At 31.0% G+C, this 16,044-nt stretch overlaps 1 pseudogene; it reads left to right on the forward strand.

Annotated features, from left to right (window-relative positions):
* The first annotated feature begins 1,122 nt into the window (after positions 1–1,122).
* LOC139779968 (WD repeat-containing protein 26-like) lies at positions 1,123–4,035 on the forward strand (annotated as a pseudogene).
* The last annotated feature ends 12,009 nt before the right edge of the window (positions 4,036–16,044 follow it).

Below are 16,044 nucleotides of genomic sequence, written 5' to 3' on the forward strand. Positions count from 1 at the left end.
ACTCAAATCATTTGATGCCACCGTATATAAAGAAAATTACCTCTATGTAGGAAACTTGTCAAAAAATCTAGTACAAAGTGCCTACTACTTCTCGACTCAACAACTAGGCAGTTTTTTTCAATATTATATATTAATAATAAGAAATATAAGTATAGAAATTAATATAAATAATGTGTTTTTTATTATGTGGACAGATAGCCCCTCGAATGTGACAGATAGCCCCGCATATTGGGCTATCTGTCTACACTACTTGTCCACTTAAAAAAATCGCCTCTTTAAAATGTTAAAAGATCAACGATTCTAATTATGTTTTTTTTTTATAGAAAGGTTGAAAGGTTATACCATTAAAATTTTAAGCCAAATATCTTTATTAGTTTTTAGTAAACTTGAAAAAAGCGTAAAGTGTGGACACATAGCCCCGGTCTTCCCTAGTCTTATTCTATGTTATGAAGGCAATGTCAAGATAAGTTCAATGCGATATTAAAATGAAGTTAAAGAAAATCAGAAATATGAGACGATTAATTTAGATATTTTACATTTTTACGATACTATATTTATTATTATTTATAATAAATTACGTTTTAAAAGAAAGTATGCAATGTGCAATATGCAATTACATACTTTTTTTAAAAAGCAATTATATATTTTCTTTACACCAATTGATTTATTTTATTATTTTGTGTGTAAATGTATTAAATAATGTCATCAAAAAGTCAATATTTTTTAAAGTATTTCAGATTTTATGTCAAGATTGTAAAATATTCTGTCTTACTTGTAACTATTGATTTATTGATAATTAATCTTATATTTTTATATGCAGAATGGCTAGAGGAATGACATTATATTAAAAAATTTATACATGTCTATAAAAAAAAATTATATATATTGATTACATTGATATTTTAAAAATTAATGCATATTTTCCTTCTAAACCGTAAAATTTTTGCCATGTGACATTATGTACCTATAATCTTTTTATAAAATCCACTTTTTCGAAATTAGATGTTTAGATTTTTAAAATAGGATACCCTACATATCTCGAAATTTCTATAAAATAGATTTATATTATTACATATATATTGAATATAAATCTGTGTGCTTGAGATTATCCTTCTATATAATATCTTATTGTGTACGATGGCTGATAACGAAATAATTTTTCTTCTAAAGCAGACAAGCTTAGAGAATGTTTCTCTGCTTGTGGATCATAACTGTGGCAAGGAACGTTCCCGTGCCATACCATACAGGTACTCAACGATCATTGCGACGAAGTTTGGTATTGCAAATTCTCACCCGATGGTCTCAGCTCGCCACAGGTTCTAAAGATATGACTGTAATTATATGGGATGTTGACCCAGTGAGTATACATACGTAATACTATAGTGTAGTGATATAATGTTACAATGTGTATCATATCCTTCACTAAAGCCATTTTTTTTTATTGTAAATTCTTTGATCAACCTTGACACGATTTTTTTTTGCAAAAATGTTAAAATATAGCTCTCAAATAAATAAAGGATGAAAATAAAAGGTTTTTCTCAGAGTAAGTTTTTAGAAAAATAGATAATAAAGTTATGTTTTTCAAATAATTTTGAAACTTTGCTTTGATAAAAATTGAGATTTAATTGATATTGAAAGATATATGTAATATTGAAAATTGGAAATCGTAATAAATTATGACCCTTTTCGAAATTTTTACTTAAAGAAATTACAGATTAATTTGAAAATAGTTCAGAAAGAGTGCGTTCAGTGGTAGATACCTCGTATAGTTTCGTTTTCGAGATATATAATTAATAAACGCTTTAAATTTAATGCAGGAAACGCTAAAAGTGACGCATAGGAAAACGCTCGAAGGGCATACGTATGGCGTAGCGCTAATTACTTGGAGTCCCGACAGCAGCCATCTAATCGCTTGTGGTCCTGAAGATTGCCCAGAATTGTGGCTTTGGAGCGTTGATACACCTGATTGTGAATTACGCGTAAAGTTGACACAAAACACGGACGACTCGCTGACGGCTTGCGCCTGGCATCGCGATTCAAATAAATTTGTAGCCGGAGGTCTCCGTGGTCAATTTTATCAATGCGTATGTTAATCTTAAGAAACAAATAATAAATACAATTTATAATGTTAACTTTTTTAGTACATAAAACTACTTTTTGAAAATTCTCAATAAGTAAAATAGGGATTTTTTACAATTATATAAAATATTGTCCAAAATTTTCAATCAATACAAAAGATTCGATAACGAGATGTGCTTCAATTAATTAAAATTTGAACCTTTTAAGTCTTGCATAGATATGTACGGCATTCACAGCCAAATAGTTAACAGGGGAGGTTTATCTTTTTATTAGATAAGATTCATTGAACATCTTAAAACACTATATTAAATGTTCTTTCTCAATGTATTAAATTCTGATAAAAATATTTAGGATATGGACGGCAATGTTTCTGATTCATGGGAAGGAGTAAGAGTAAAATGTCTGTGGTGTCGCAGCGATGGAAGAACTGTTCTAGCAGCTGATACACACCATAGAATTCGCAGCTATACTTTCGACGATTTGGGCGATACTACTATGTACGATTTAAAATAACCAATTTAACGTATACTATCTCGATTGTCTTATTAAACAAAACTTTTGATGGAATATTTCCACACTGTTACAGATTACAAGAGGATCATCCTGTTATGTCATTTAGCGTAAACAAAGCAGATCGACTCGCATTACTTAATGTGGCAAATCAAGGTGTGCATCTTTGGGATTTAGAAGACAAATGCCTTGTAAGACGTTTTCAAGGTGTTACTCAAGGACATTTTACTATCCATAGCTGTTTTGGAGGAGTTAATCAAGATTTTATTGCCTCTGGCAGTGAAGGTTTGTCATACATAAAAATAAAATGTATTTTTATACATTGCATCACTGTATTTCACTAGGTTCATTTAAAAAAGCAATATGATTTTATGATGCGCATGGATTAATACGCATATGATTTATAATGACTAATAATTGTTTTCTTTTTATTTCATTACAGACAATAAAGTGTATGTATGGCATATCAAAAGAGAACTGCCTATAGCGACTCTTACAGGACATAGTAGAACAGTCAATTGTGTTTCGTGGAATCCTGTTTACCATCAAATGATGGCTTCTGTGTCGGATGATTTTACAGTGAGGATATGGGGCCCAAGATCATTTTCTTCAGATGGAGAAAATGATGAGACAGGTAAGTTTTTGCACAGCAAAATCTTCCAGGATGTATTTTTTTCTGTAGTTTTAAAGAATTGCTTTAATTTATCGTGTTAATGTCACAATCTCTCGCATTCCTTTCTTCTCTTTTCATGTATTTCTTACTTCTTTCAGTTTCGCTCGAGACCAACTCTTCAAATAGCAGCGGCTGGCACGAGATGGTATCGTAGCGAACTACAGCGCACTCAGTTCACACTGTTCCCATGACCTCATGGTGTTCAAAAGACTGTCATACTGACATTTGACTGTCGTACTGTCCTGTTGATTGTCGTACTGACATTTTACTGCCTTCTGTAGCAGTTGCTCCTCTATACCTCTTGTCGATCTTGATTACTATCTACTGTGTACAGAGGTAACGGGAGGGATGTATATGTTTAGCAACAACTGCTAAATTGCCTGCAATTATTAAAACCGAAAATCAACCATCGAGCGTAATTATCACATTTGTGTATACTTTTTTTTCATAGTACCTTTAAGTATTTTATATGCATCCATATATAATATCCGTTGTGTTGGTATCTAAATTAAAACTTCGAATGCTTTAATGTCGGAGCTAATAATCGAAAATAATGTGACGCAGCATAATACGATATAAAGTAGGTCATATGGCAGAGTAGAAAATAAAGAAAATTCCGTCTTAGGATTGGTGTGTAAAGGTAAAATTATGTAAACAAGAATATGGAATGCATCCACGTATTGGGACAGTATCGTAGAAACACTATGTTTTGACATAAATTTTGTCAAATTTGACTATAATTGTATCAATAAATATTGTACATAACAGTTTCAGATGTAGAGTTTTATTCTAAGTCGTTTATCGATTAATTACTCAAACATTTATCTTTGCTATGTTATGTCGCAATTTTTGTCTTTCATTGAAAGACTAAAAATTTTCAAATACTGTGATCTCGTAATGGGATTAACGGACTTTGCGGATTGGACAGGAATTCAAGAACATTCGATGGAGAAGCAATCTTGTTGCGTTCACAGCAGCACACCAAACTATAGAATTTAGAAAGCGCTATCTGTAAGTGACTGAAATGGCTTTATTATTTAGGCATTTATAAAGGAATAATTATATATCAATTTTTAGTTATTATTGTAATGATTTGTGCAAGAAAAGTTATCCAGTCCATGTATATCATTAGACTGTAACTTTATAGTGAAGAGTATATCTAACATGAATTATAAAAATGTTTTTTCAGTGAAGACTAATTTATTTATGTGTAATTAAACAATCTGAAATGACGAATATACATAGATAATATTGGAAAATTATAATATTGAACTCGTCTTATTAACTGCCATGTGTATCGAAAGATGCTATCTTTTTCATTACTTATTATATTCAATAATTATATAATACAGAAACATAATATATATATATATATATAATATATATATTTATATATATATAATTATAACGTGCATAACGTAATAATGTCTTGATAATGTGATGTTATAATATTTAATAAAGTTAATATATTTGTTTTTTTATTATCGTCTATTTGTTTACATAAATAATTTATAAAAATTATATGGTATAAGAAGAAATTGCAAAAAGTATATTAATAAAACAATCCATTTTTTTTTAATCCGATGATTGGTTGACTTTTCTTAAGTTGTAATGAGCTCAAAATGTAATGGCAATTAACGGGATGAGTACATTTGAAAAAAATTTAATTTATTTTACTCTCTGAAATAAACACGAGAACGAGAAGTCTGAGACTATCAAGAGATGTAGGGTATACCTATATATGTAAACATGTATAAATATCTTTGCAACATATGTATTACTATTAAACATATTTACACACAAAAGAAACTCTGTAGTTAATGATCTTAATGTTAATAGGAAGTAACATAGTGTTAATCACTATTATTATTTGCATTTACCTATGGTGCCTTAGCACTTTATAATCTAATCGAAAATCTACAATTTCTTGCGCAATTCGAAACTCTATATTTAATTCTCAACTCAATAGATTCTGTAGACTTGTATACGATGATATGGTAACAAGCTATATAATTCCAACAATCCACAAAAATACCCTGCAAATCTCATTCGCGTGTATACATATCTATCTAAATTTTAATTTATTTTATTCATTCTCTTATATTAGCCTAATGTATAATTTAGGTATGTGAGCTACTAATGTGTAATATTGAATTGCCGTTTGTCATGAGTTTTTGTATTTATTTATTGTAATATTATGAAAAGGAGCAATAATAATAATAACTTCCAAATTTTTTAATTTTTACAGATTAATAACGTATAAATTGTATAAATAAGGATGAAAAATAAGGATGTGCATTATGATCAAATAATGATTTATTCCTTTTCACTGGGACAAATGATAATATAAAAACGTTAAATTTTTGTTTTTAATTGTGTAATAAGAAATAACATTTTTATATCAAATTATAATTATACAACGTACATTACACAGATTATTTAAAAATAACCACAATTCTTTCAGTTACAGATTCTTTGAAGAATATAAATTTTCTATTTGTAGAAATGTTAATAAAACTTATCTTTTTGCATCTTTTAATTTTTAATATTTCACATCAAGCTTATTTTATATAATCTATAATTTTTTGGGGGACAGAATTTATTTATAATTTTATGCCATATAATATAGAAAATAATTAAAGAATTAGAAAATATATATATTCATTTATGTACATGTATATATCAGAATGTAAATGTACATAAATTATAAACAGAATTCTACTTCAAGTTTTGTTACAAATTATTGATTGTTTAAAATGAGTTCTAAGTATATATATTTTACTAACATATATATAATATTATATAAGTTAAGTTACTTTAAATTAATCGAGAAATAAAGTTTTGTGATTAGTAACTATGTAATATTTGAAAAATTCTATATTTTCAGTGACTTGTTATATAAAGGTCTATTAGTATATTAGTATCATTTTTGTTAAATCTATATTACGACATTTAAAAATTAGGCTGGAAAGAATCCAATTCGCATATTAAAAGTAGGACAGTTAGCATGTATCGAATGTTCTGTATAAATAACATTCAATAAATGGATGTAATTTTATTAACAATATCCTATTTGTTAAGTATATATTATGTTTCGACTAATAAAATAAATCTTTTAAATTATTCTTCAGATAAAATTCTAATAATATATGCGTGTGTGTGTGTGTGTGTGTACGTCTGCGTGTATGTCACACCCATCTTCTTAATTACGCAAAAATAATATATTTTAAAGTAACTAAAATGATTACAATATAGTTCATGCAATAAATTCATTACAAAATTTTATAAAACCATAAAACAGTTATAAAAGGTGAATAATATAAATATGTTGAACGAATTTCATCAAGATATTTCATGCGTGAATCTCATTTTATGTACTTTTTTTATATATTTATATAATTTTTATATTTATTATATATATATAGATTAGGATGGTCCTTATTTTTCGACTTTTAAATTATTATGCGGCACCTCCCAGAATGTTTCCAATTCGCAAAAAATAAATCCCTGCCAAGCTCAGCTCGATCGGGATAACGGAAACCCGTGCCCCCCGGATTTTTAAACATTTGAGTTCTCTTGTATTAAACTGTTTATTCCATCAACATGGTTTTTTAAGCGTATTTTCCACAAAAATCGGTCTATAGCACTTTTCTTTTTTTTAACATGTGTGTCTTGCTTTTCTGCATCGTTTGAGATCTTATACGTGTCTCATTTAAACAATTAGGTAAATTGTTAATAACTAAAAATAAAAATAAATAGTTATTGTATTTATGCTTGATCAGCTGGAAAAAATTATGTATGGGCTACAAAGTTTATAGTAGTATGTTTAGAGTCAAAGAAGAAACAAAAATTAAAAGATTACTCTATTACTCTATATAAAATAACACAGGCACACAAAAAAAAAGTGGTCTGTACCAAAGACTAGACCCATCATTTCTATGTATTTTGACGTGCTGAATCCCAATCCGGGGTCAAAATGACCCCCCACCACACCAATTTTTTTTAAATCGCGAAAAACCACCATTGAAACGGAAAATCCCAATGGGTCAGCGTTAGGTATAAATGTGGCAACCAAACTGTAAGACCCAATCTATATGTATCAAAAGGAACCAAAGCTTGCGTTTATCGAAATCGAGAAAAAGAATTTCGAAAATTCTACGCTAATGATACGGAACTTTCACTGACATACTGTACAGACGTGAAAGGATTAATACATGAACTGAAACCTAACTGCTATAAAGATGAAGATTGGAGACTATTTATTGACTCTTCAAAGCGAAGCCTTAAAGGTGTTCTTCTCCACAATGGAAACACTTTTGCATCTATTCCAATAGCCCACTCAACGAAGCTGAAAGAAACATACGCGAATTTACGAATAGTATTGGAGAAAATAAAGTACTCAGAACATCAATGGAAAGTTTGCGGTGATCTTAAGATTTCATCCATAATTCTTGGACAGCAGTCAGGATTTACAAAATTTCCATGTTTCTTATGTTTATGGGATAGCAGAGCTAGAGAGAGGCATTATACACAGAAAGAATGGCCAGAGAGAACAGATTTCTATCCAGGGGAGAAGAACATCCTACGCGAACCTTTAGTTGATCCATCAAATATTCTGCTTCCACCTCTCCACATAAAACTTGGTCTCATGAAACAGTTCGTCAAAGCTTTGGACAAAGAAAGCGCCTGTTTTGAATATTTACAAGAGAAGTTTCCTCAAATAAGCGATGCTAAACTAAAAGAAGGTATTTTTGATGGACCTCAAATTCGTACCTTGTTTAACGATGAAAAATTTATCACAAAAATGACTGAGCATCAAAAAGCAGCATGGCTCAGTTTCAAGAAAGTAGCTCAGAATTTCTTAGGGAATCAGAAAAGTGAGGATTACCAGAATATAGTTGAGGAAATGTTAGAAAATTACAACCGTTTGGGCTGCTTGATGAACTTAAAATTGCATTTTCTACACTCTCATCTTGATTACTTTCCCGAAAACCTGGGAGATTTCAGCGAAGAACAAGGTGAAAGGTTTCATCAAGATATGAAAGAAATGGAGCGTCGCTATCAAGGAAGGTGGGATGTTAATATGATGGCAGATTTTTGTTGGATGCTTAAAAGAGAAACCCAGCTTAAAAGTCGAAAGAGACAAAGAAATCCTCTACATAGATCGTTCGAAGAAAAAAGAGTTTGTTATAAAAGGAGAAAGGAGTAAAAGAAACTGTTTTCCTCTTCAAAACTAAAACTAAGTGATCTTTCGGTAGAAATCAAATAACGGTAGGTATATATATTTAAAATCGGTCGGGATAGGATGCGAAGGCAGGCGTCCAACTCGGCCCCCAGGGGGCAGAGCTGCGGTCCTCCACAAAACCAGGTCTCGGTACGTCCAACTCGGCCGTAACGTCGGTTGTTACATTTGTACCTGACGCTGATCCACCTTACAGCGGGATTTTCCGTTTTAAAGGGTGGTTTTTCATGATTAAAAAGAAAGTGGGGGGGGGTGGTACAGTAATGCTGGCCCGAGAATCGGATTCAGGACATCAAAGTACATATAGATTGGGTCTTACAGTTGGTTGCCACATTTATACCTAACGCTGACCCACCTTATATTGGGATTTTCCGTTTTCAATGGTGGTTTTTCGCGATTTAAAAAAAATTGGTGTGGTGGGGGTCAATTTTGACCCCGGATTTGGATTCAGCACGTCAAAATACATAAGAAATGATGGGTCTAGTCTTTGGTACAGACCACTTTTTTTTGTGTGCCTGTGTAATCAGTTAATTGTAAAACTTTAAACGCGTTTTTCTCGAAACTACATTATTATAAATTGGGGAACTTAACGGATAAAATAAATCAAAAATATATATTTTTAATAATCAAAAATATATATTTTTGATTTATTTTATGTTTATTTTTAATTTTAATTTTTTTTATTTATTTTATTTTCAAATAAATCTGATTGCTATTTTCACAGATAATGTACGTGTTTTTTTTTTCATTAACTATATGATTTAATTGTTACATGTTATCCGTTAAAGTTCCCCAATTTATAATATTCCATTTAAAAAAAAGTAATTCAATAATAAAAATAAGTAAAAATCCAATTAAAAAATAGAAAATATTCGAATTTCCTCTTTATCTATAGATCGAAATTTCAGGATTGCTGTCTATAAATTTATCAAATTTTTTGATAGCTATCGGTAGAGTCTATCTTATTTAAAAAAAATTATTTTCGAAAAAATGAAGAAAAAGTCCCTTAAAAAATCGAAATTATTGAAATCCCATCTTCATCAAAGATATAATATTTATATCGATCGTTACGCGAGCAAAACATATTGATGTAATAAAATTAGCTTTTAAATGGAAAATTTTACCATATTAATCTTTGATGAAGAATAAAAAAAGGATCAATTAGAGAGAATACCATTTGCGATCCAGTCTGAATCTTAAGTAGTCCAATAATAATATTTCTTTGTTAATTTTGTATACTTTTTTCCAAACTCAGTAAACTGCGCGCCGATATTTTATCGGTTGTTAAACACAGCTCTTTGTTAGAATAGTAAATCCACATATACTTAAGAGTTAAGTCGATAAATCGATTTAACTTTTTGATGCTAATAATAAGTATCCTTATTAAATCACTATGAAAAAATAAAAAAAGAGATAGCTTCTTTAGAGCTAGATGAGAACTAGATGTGAAAAAATATAGCAAAACTAAAAATTTTCAACAGGATATAAATATGTTTCTAAATTTAGAATTTTTTTAGTTGAAATAATCTTCTCTTTACCTTGCTCAAATGCCGAAACCAAAAGATTTTTCTATTGTATCTATAAATCTTGAAATTGATCCGAGACATTTAGAACCGCGCATAATGCGCAATAAATAAGAATAGAACAAATCTGATAGTGCTTAATTTTTGTAGATTCACACATCTAGTCAATATATCTTCTTTATGTACACATATTATTTATTATTATTAACTATTGGTCTGTTTTCCAAAATTTATTTTTCATATATTATATAGTTTAACTAGCTTTTTCACCCGCGCTTCGCGCGGGCTCAAGAGCTCTTCCTTCTCTTTTCCTCGAATAGTAATATTTACCCAAAAAAAAAATTTTTTTTGAAGAAAGGGAGCTTTTTTAAACAATTTTGTATGGGGGCTCCTTGTCCCCGGGCTCAGACCCCTTCGCAAAACCCTCTACGGTTTAAGTTAGAGTATCATGAGATAGTATACCAAATATAGTTGTTCTAATGTGAAAACTAAAACTGTGATCGATAGAATAATAATATCACAAATTAAATTGATCATCAAATTCTAAACGCAACTGATGCTAATAAATAACATTCTTTCCCAGCAGACCTTTTCCCCTCCCTTTGACCCCTTACCAAAACTCTCTACGGGCTAATTTATTAGACAGTAGACGATGTTTTTTCCCCGAATAGTAATATTTACCTCCGAAAAAATTTTTTTTGAAAAAAAGGGACCTTTTTTTAGACAATTTTGTATGAGGGCTCCCTTTTTTATTTTTTTTATTTTTATTTTTATTTTCTCATATTAATTTATCCTTCATCGACACCATCGACAAATTTTGGAACCAGTTTCCCAAAAAATCGGTAATGATGCGGTTTTTAAAATACGTCTACGGTCTAAGTTAGAGTATCATGAGATAGTATATCAAATTTAGTTATTCTAATTTGAAAACTGTAGATTTGCATAGCGGACAAACATACATACATTCATTTATATATATATACTAGCTGGTTACCCGAGGCTTCGCCCGGGCGTCTTTTTTTTTAAACGACTTTATTTGTGTTATTACATTTGTGTTCTAGCTAGTCTTATATCCACCAATATACCTATGATTCATAAACACATATTTTCAATAATTTTCCACATCACGCATGATCCTCGCCAAATTCAATAACAACCTTCTTTAAATGATAGATACTCTATCCATCAAATAACTTATACATTTTTTTAGCATAAATCGGTATTCCCTTCAACGATCCTCGCCAAATTCAAAACAACCTTCCTTTAATGATACTCTATATAAGATATGACATGTATATTAATTGTATAACTTATACACTTTTTAGGCAAAAATCGGCAACCCTTTCACCGATTCTCGCCAAATTCAAAACATTCCTTTATATAAGATATGACATGTATAACTTATACACTTTTTAGGCAAAAATCAGCAACCCTTTCACCGATTCTCGCCAAATTCAATATCAAATCGGCAGCCTACCTTTAATAATACTCCATCCATAAAAAAAAATTAGCTTACTATCTCAAAATTTACGGAAATTAGAGCAATCATGTAGATTTTTTTAGACAGAAATCGGTAACTCCTTTATCATTAGCAATTTTTTGAATTCTATTATATTCCTCAGTTTTTTCTACCTCTATTTCATATATAGAGGAAAGTCCCCTATTATGAGACAGGATCCTAATATGAGATATGTTAAGCTAAAAGGCCCTATATAGGCCCCATCTGTTGATCCCACCATGAAAAAACCCCGCCATCTCATATTAGGATTCCTATCTCATAATAGGGGACTTTCCTCTAATACTTTAAGATTTGGTTGATTAGTTTTTAAGTTAATAACGTTCAAACATACACCACCCGTAAGAATTTTACATATTAGTACGACACCATCCCCGAAAAATTATAAATTTTGGCACCGGTTTCCAGAAAATCGGTCCATTAATGAATGAGTAGTTTGCAGTCAGACAGACAGACAGATAGACATTAGGAAAATTTTGGAACCGGTTTCCCAAAAAATCAGTAATGATGCGGTTCTCAAAATACGTCTACGGTCTAAGTTAGAGTATCATGAGATAGTATACCAAATTTAGTTGTTCTAATTCGAAAACTGTAGATTTGCATAGTGGACAAACATACATACATACATTCATTTATATATATATATATATATATATATATATCTTAGTTTATATAAAAGTACAAAAAAGTCTTAACGTTCATTTTATATTAAAACTCTTATTAATATACTAAAATTATGAAAAAACTATTATACATAATAAAATAAAAGTAAAAAAAATATATATGGGGCATTCTCCGTGAAATCAGACACCCCCCCTGTCCAAAAATTGGAGTCACCTAAAAAATTCATTCGGGGCTCATTTTATAGCTACACATATGTAGTTTTATTTGAGCTGTGGCCTTTTGAAAAATCAACATGGCGGACCCCAATATGGTGGCCGAAGTCTGCGGGTAACGAGGTACGACTGATGAAATCGTTACTTGGAAGTTATAAAACAGTGTGTTAATGGGTTTATTTAGTAGTTAGCATTGAATCCATGAAAAAAATGAATTTTTAGTTTGTCCAAAACCAATATGGCGGCCAAATTATCCGTGAAATGCTAAAAAATAACTATTTCGTTCTTTAAAAATTACAAACTGCGTTCAATTTCCATGAAAATTTATATCATGATACATTTTGAGATGTTGATCATAAATTAACAATTGGGACGTCGTATTTGAATATGACAAAACCCAATATGACGGCTGTATATTCGAAAAATGCTAAAAAATAATGACGTCGATATTCAAATCATACAGACTCGTTCTAATTATTATTAATTTGAGTGTTACGGTATTTTTTAATTGCTGCTCATCAACAAGAATGTTTAATTTCAATATGTCGAAACCAACATAGCGGCCAGTTTATAAGTAAAATGCTGAAAAATGATTATCTTGTGAAATAAAACTCACAAACTTTGTTAAATTTTGTGGACAATCTGTCTCTCCTGCCTTCACTGGCTGGACAGTCTGCCTCTCTTGCTTTCACTGGCCGGACAATCTGTCTCTCCTGCCTTCACTGGCTGGACAATCTGTCTCTCCTGCCTTCACTGGCTGGACAGTCTGCCTCTCTTGCCTTCACTGGCCGGACAATCTGTCTCTCCTGCCTTCACTGGCTGGACAGTCTGTCTCTCTTGCCTTCACTGGCAGGACAATCTGTCTCTCCTGCCTTCACTGGCTGGACAGTCTGCCTCTCTTGCCTTCACTGGCCGGGCAATCTGTCTCTCCTGCCTTCACTGGCTGGACAGTCTGCCTCTCTTGCCTTCACTGGCCGGACAATCTGTCTCTCCTGCCTTCACTGCCTGGACAGTCTGTCTCTCTTGACTTCACTGGCTCGAAAGACTACCTGTCTTGCCTTCACTTACTTATTCAATGTCAAAATGAAGAAAAAGTTCATATTTTGTCGACCAGTGTAACCAGAAATGTACTTAAGTTAACCAAATGAGATGATTTTTTATCGGTTTATGGACTTATTCAGATACTAAGGCATATATGCCGTATCTCGTAAACTAGATCTGATAGACCACAAATCTGACAGTATACTTGGATTCTGCACCTCACAATTACCTAGGAACACTTAAGAAATCGCAAGCAACAAAATGTGTAATTGGAAAGAGTTTGTATGATTTGAATATCGACGTCATTATTTTTTAGCATTTTTCGAATATACAGCCGCCATATTGGGTTTTGTCATATTCAAATACGACGTCCCAATTGTTAATTTACGATTAACATCTCAAAATGTATCATGATATAAATTTTCATGGAAATTGAACGCAGTTTGAAATTTTTAAAGAACGAAATAGTTATTTTTTAGCATTTCACGGATAATTTGGCCGCCATATTGGTTTTGGACAAACTAAAAATTCATTTTTTTCATGGATTCAATGCTAACTACTAAATAAACCCATTAACACACTGTTTTATAACTTCCAAGTAACGATTTCATCAGTCGTACCTCGTTACCCGCAGACTTCGGCCACCATATTGGGGTCCGCCATGTTGATTTTTTAAAAGGCCACAGCTCAAATAAAACTACATATGTGTAGCTATAAAATGAGCCCCGAATGAATTTTTTAGGTGACCCCAATTTTTGGACAGGGGGGGTGTCTGATTTCACGGAGAATGCCCCATATATATATATATATAGAGAGAGAGAGAGAGAGAGAGAGAGAGAGAGAGATAAAGATTAATTAATTGCATCTGATGTACTCTAACAATAAGTGTTTATGTTTAAATTTATATAATATACAAATTTTTTATTCGTTTAATTATTATATTTTTAATTTCTATTACTATATATTTATCTATCCAAAAATGTGTAGGGGAGACCGGGGCTAAGCCGACAACGGGGCAAACTTGACACTAGGCTTTTTGCCAATTTAAATCTATCGTAGAAACTTGCCTTTCCTACTGTAAATGCGTCTTTATGTGCCAGTATTATCAACGGAATTTGGTAACATTCTGAGTTATAGTGTAATTTTTAACGCGACATAAGCGTTTTTGATAGTGAAAAGTAATTTTTCTGATCTCTCGAAAATGTCTACTCTTTCATCGAGCTTTACTCTTGCGAATCTACCGGTAAGTGATTTTGATGGGAAATTTGATGCTCTATATGAATCCGATAATCGTTTTTGCATATTTTCGAAATTTTCATGTTTTTGAAGTGACAAAAGTGAAAAACGACGTCCGGGGCAAAGTCAACACCACGCCGTTTCGTCGGCTCCCAGTAACAAACGATGCTTGTCATGCAGCCGTATGGCTCATGACAAATGTATGCGCACGTCCGATCGCGAGTTTACCTGTATTAATTGTTTTTCAGACATGAGTTTAGATGAAGATAATTGAAAGTTCAACAATTTTTGTTCTTATTATTTTAAATGATTGTTCTAGCTACTTTATTCCGAATTTTTGTACTTTTTAAATACACAATAAACAATGTATTTTCATTTTCAGACAGTAAAAAATAAGTTCCAGATCAAATTGTGTCGATCAGACAAAGTGTTGAGTTTGCCCCGGCGGGGTGTCGAGTTTGCCCCGGCATTTTTCAATTCGAAAATTTGTCTTCGCGTCACTTTTCCTTTCCTGGCGGCAAAACAAAGCGACGTACAGCAAAACTTCCTGAATCAATTTTGTACCTGAAGAAACACTCTTTAAATATGTACCATTGAATTTGCCTAAAAATTTTAATTAAATATTAAAAATTGCCTTTGAAAAAATAGTGTCGGCTTAGCCCCGGTCTCCCCTACCTAATGTCACAATTATAAATTATATAAATTATCTAAATTATTTCAGTCTAAATTATTTATTTAATATCTATAATAAAGTATTAATATATTATGAATTTATGTATATAATATTTCTAATCTTAAAATTATCAATCAAAAATATTCTTTACTTTTATTTTATTATGTATAATTGTTTTTTCATAATTTTAGTATATTAATAAGAGTTTTAATATAAAATGAACGTTAAGACTTTTTTGTACTTTTATATAAACTAAGATATTTGAGTTTTATAAATGTTTTTTTTGTTTTATGAATATTGATTTTTGAAAATTTTCTTTATCCTTGCAATAAATGTTGGTATTTTATATATATTTCTACCAAATAAAATATTTTATTTTACGTCATAGTACGTTTGAGAGTCATTTTTACATTTTTCTCTTTTTCAGTTTATCCTTTATTTTTTAAAATCAAATATATAGATTATACTGAACTAATATGTCTTATAATCATATGTGCATATGTATATGCATGTATATGTGTGTGCTCATATTTTTTCTCAATTTTTGAAAATTTTTGAAAATGTTAAAAAAATTTTTTATGAACAATTAACAGTACATCTTTTTACTTATATTAGATACTTTATTGATATCGCTTTCGTCGCGCATGCGCGAAAAACCAATACTGGAGATGGACCCAATCAGTCGCTACTCCTGGCCTCCTGGCTTGCCGGCAGT

This window comes from Temnothorax nylanderi, unplaced genomic scaffold (genome assembly GCF_030848795.1).
Source record: "Temnothorax nylanderi isolate EJ_2023f unplaced genomic scaffold, tnyl_v1.0 TNYL_tig0252_pilon, whole genome shotgun sequence".
NCBI classification, from domain to species: Eukaryota; Metazoa; Arthropoda; class Insecta; order Hymenoptera; family Formicidae; genus Temnothorax; species Temnothorax nylanderi.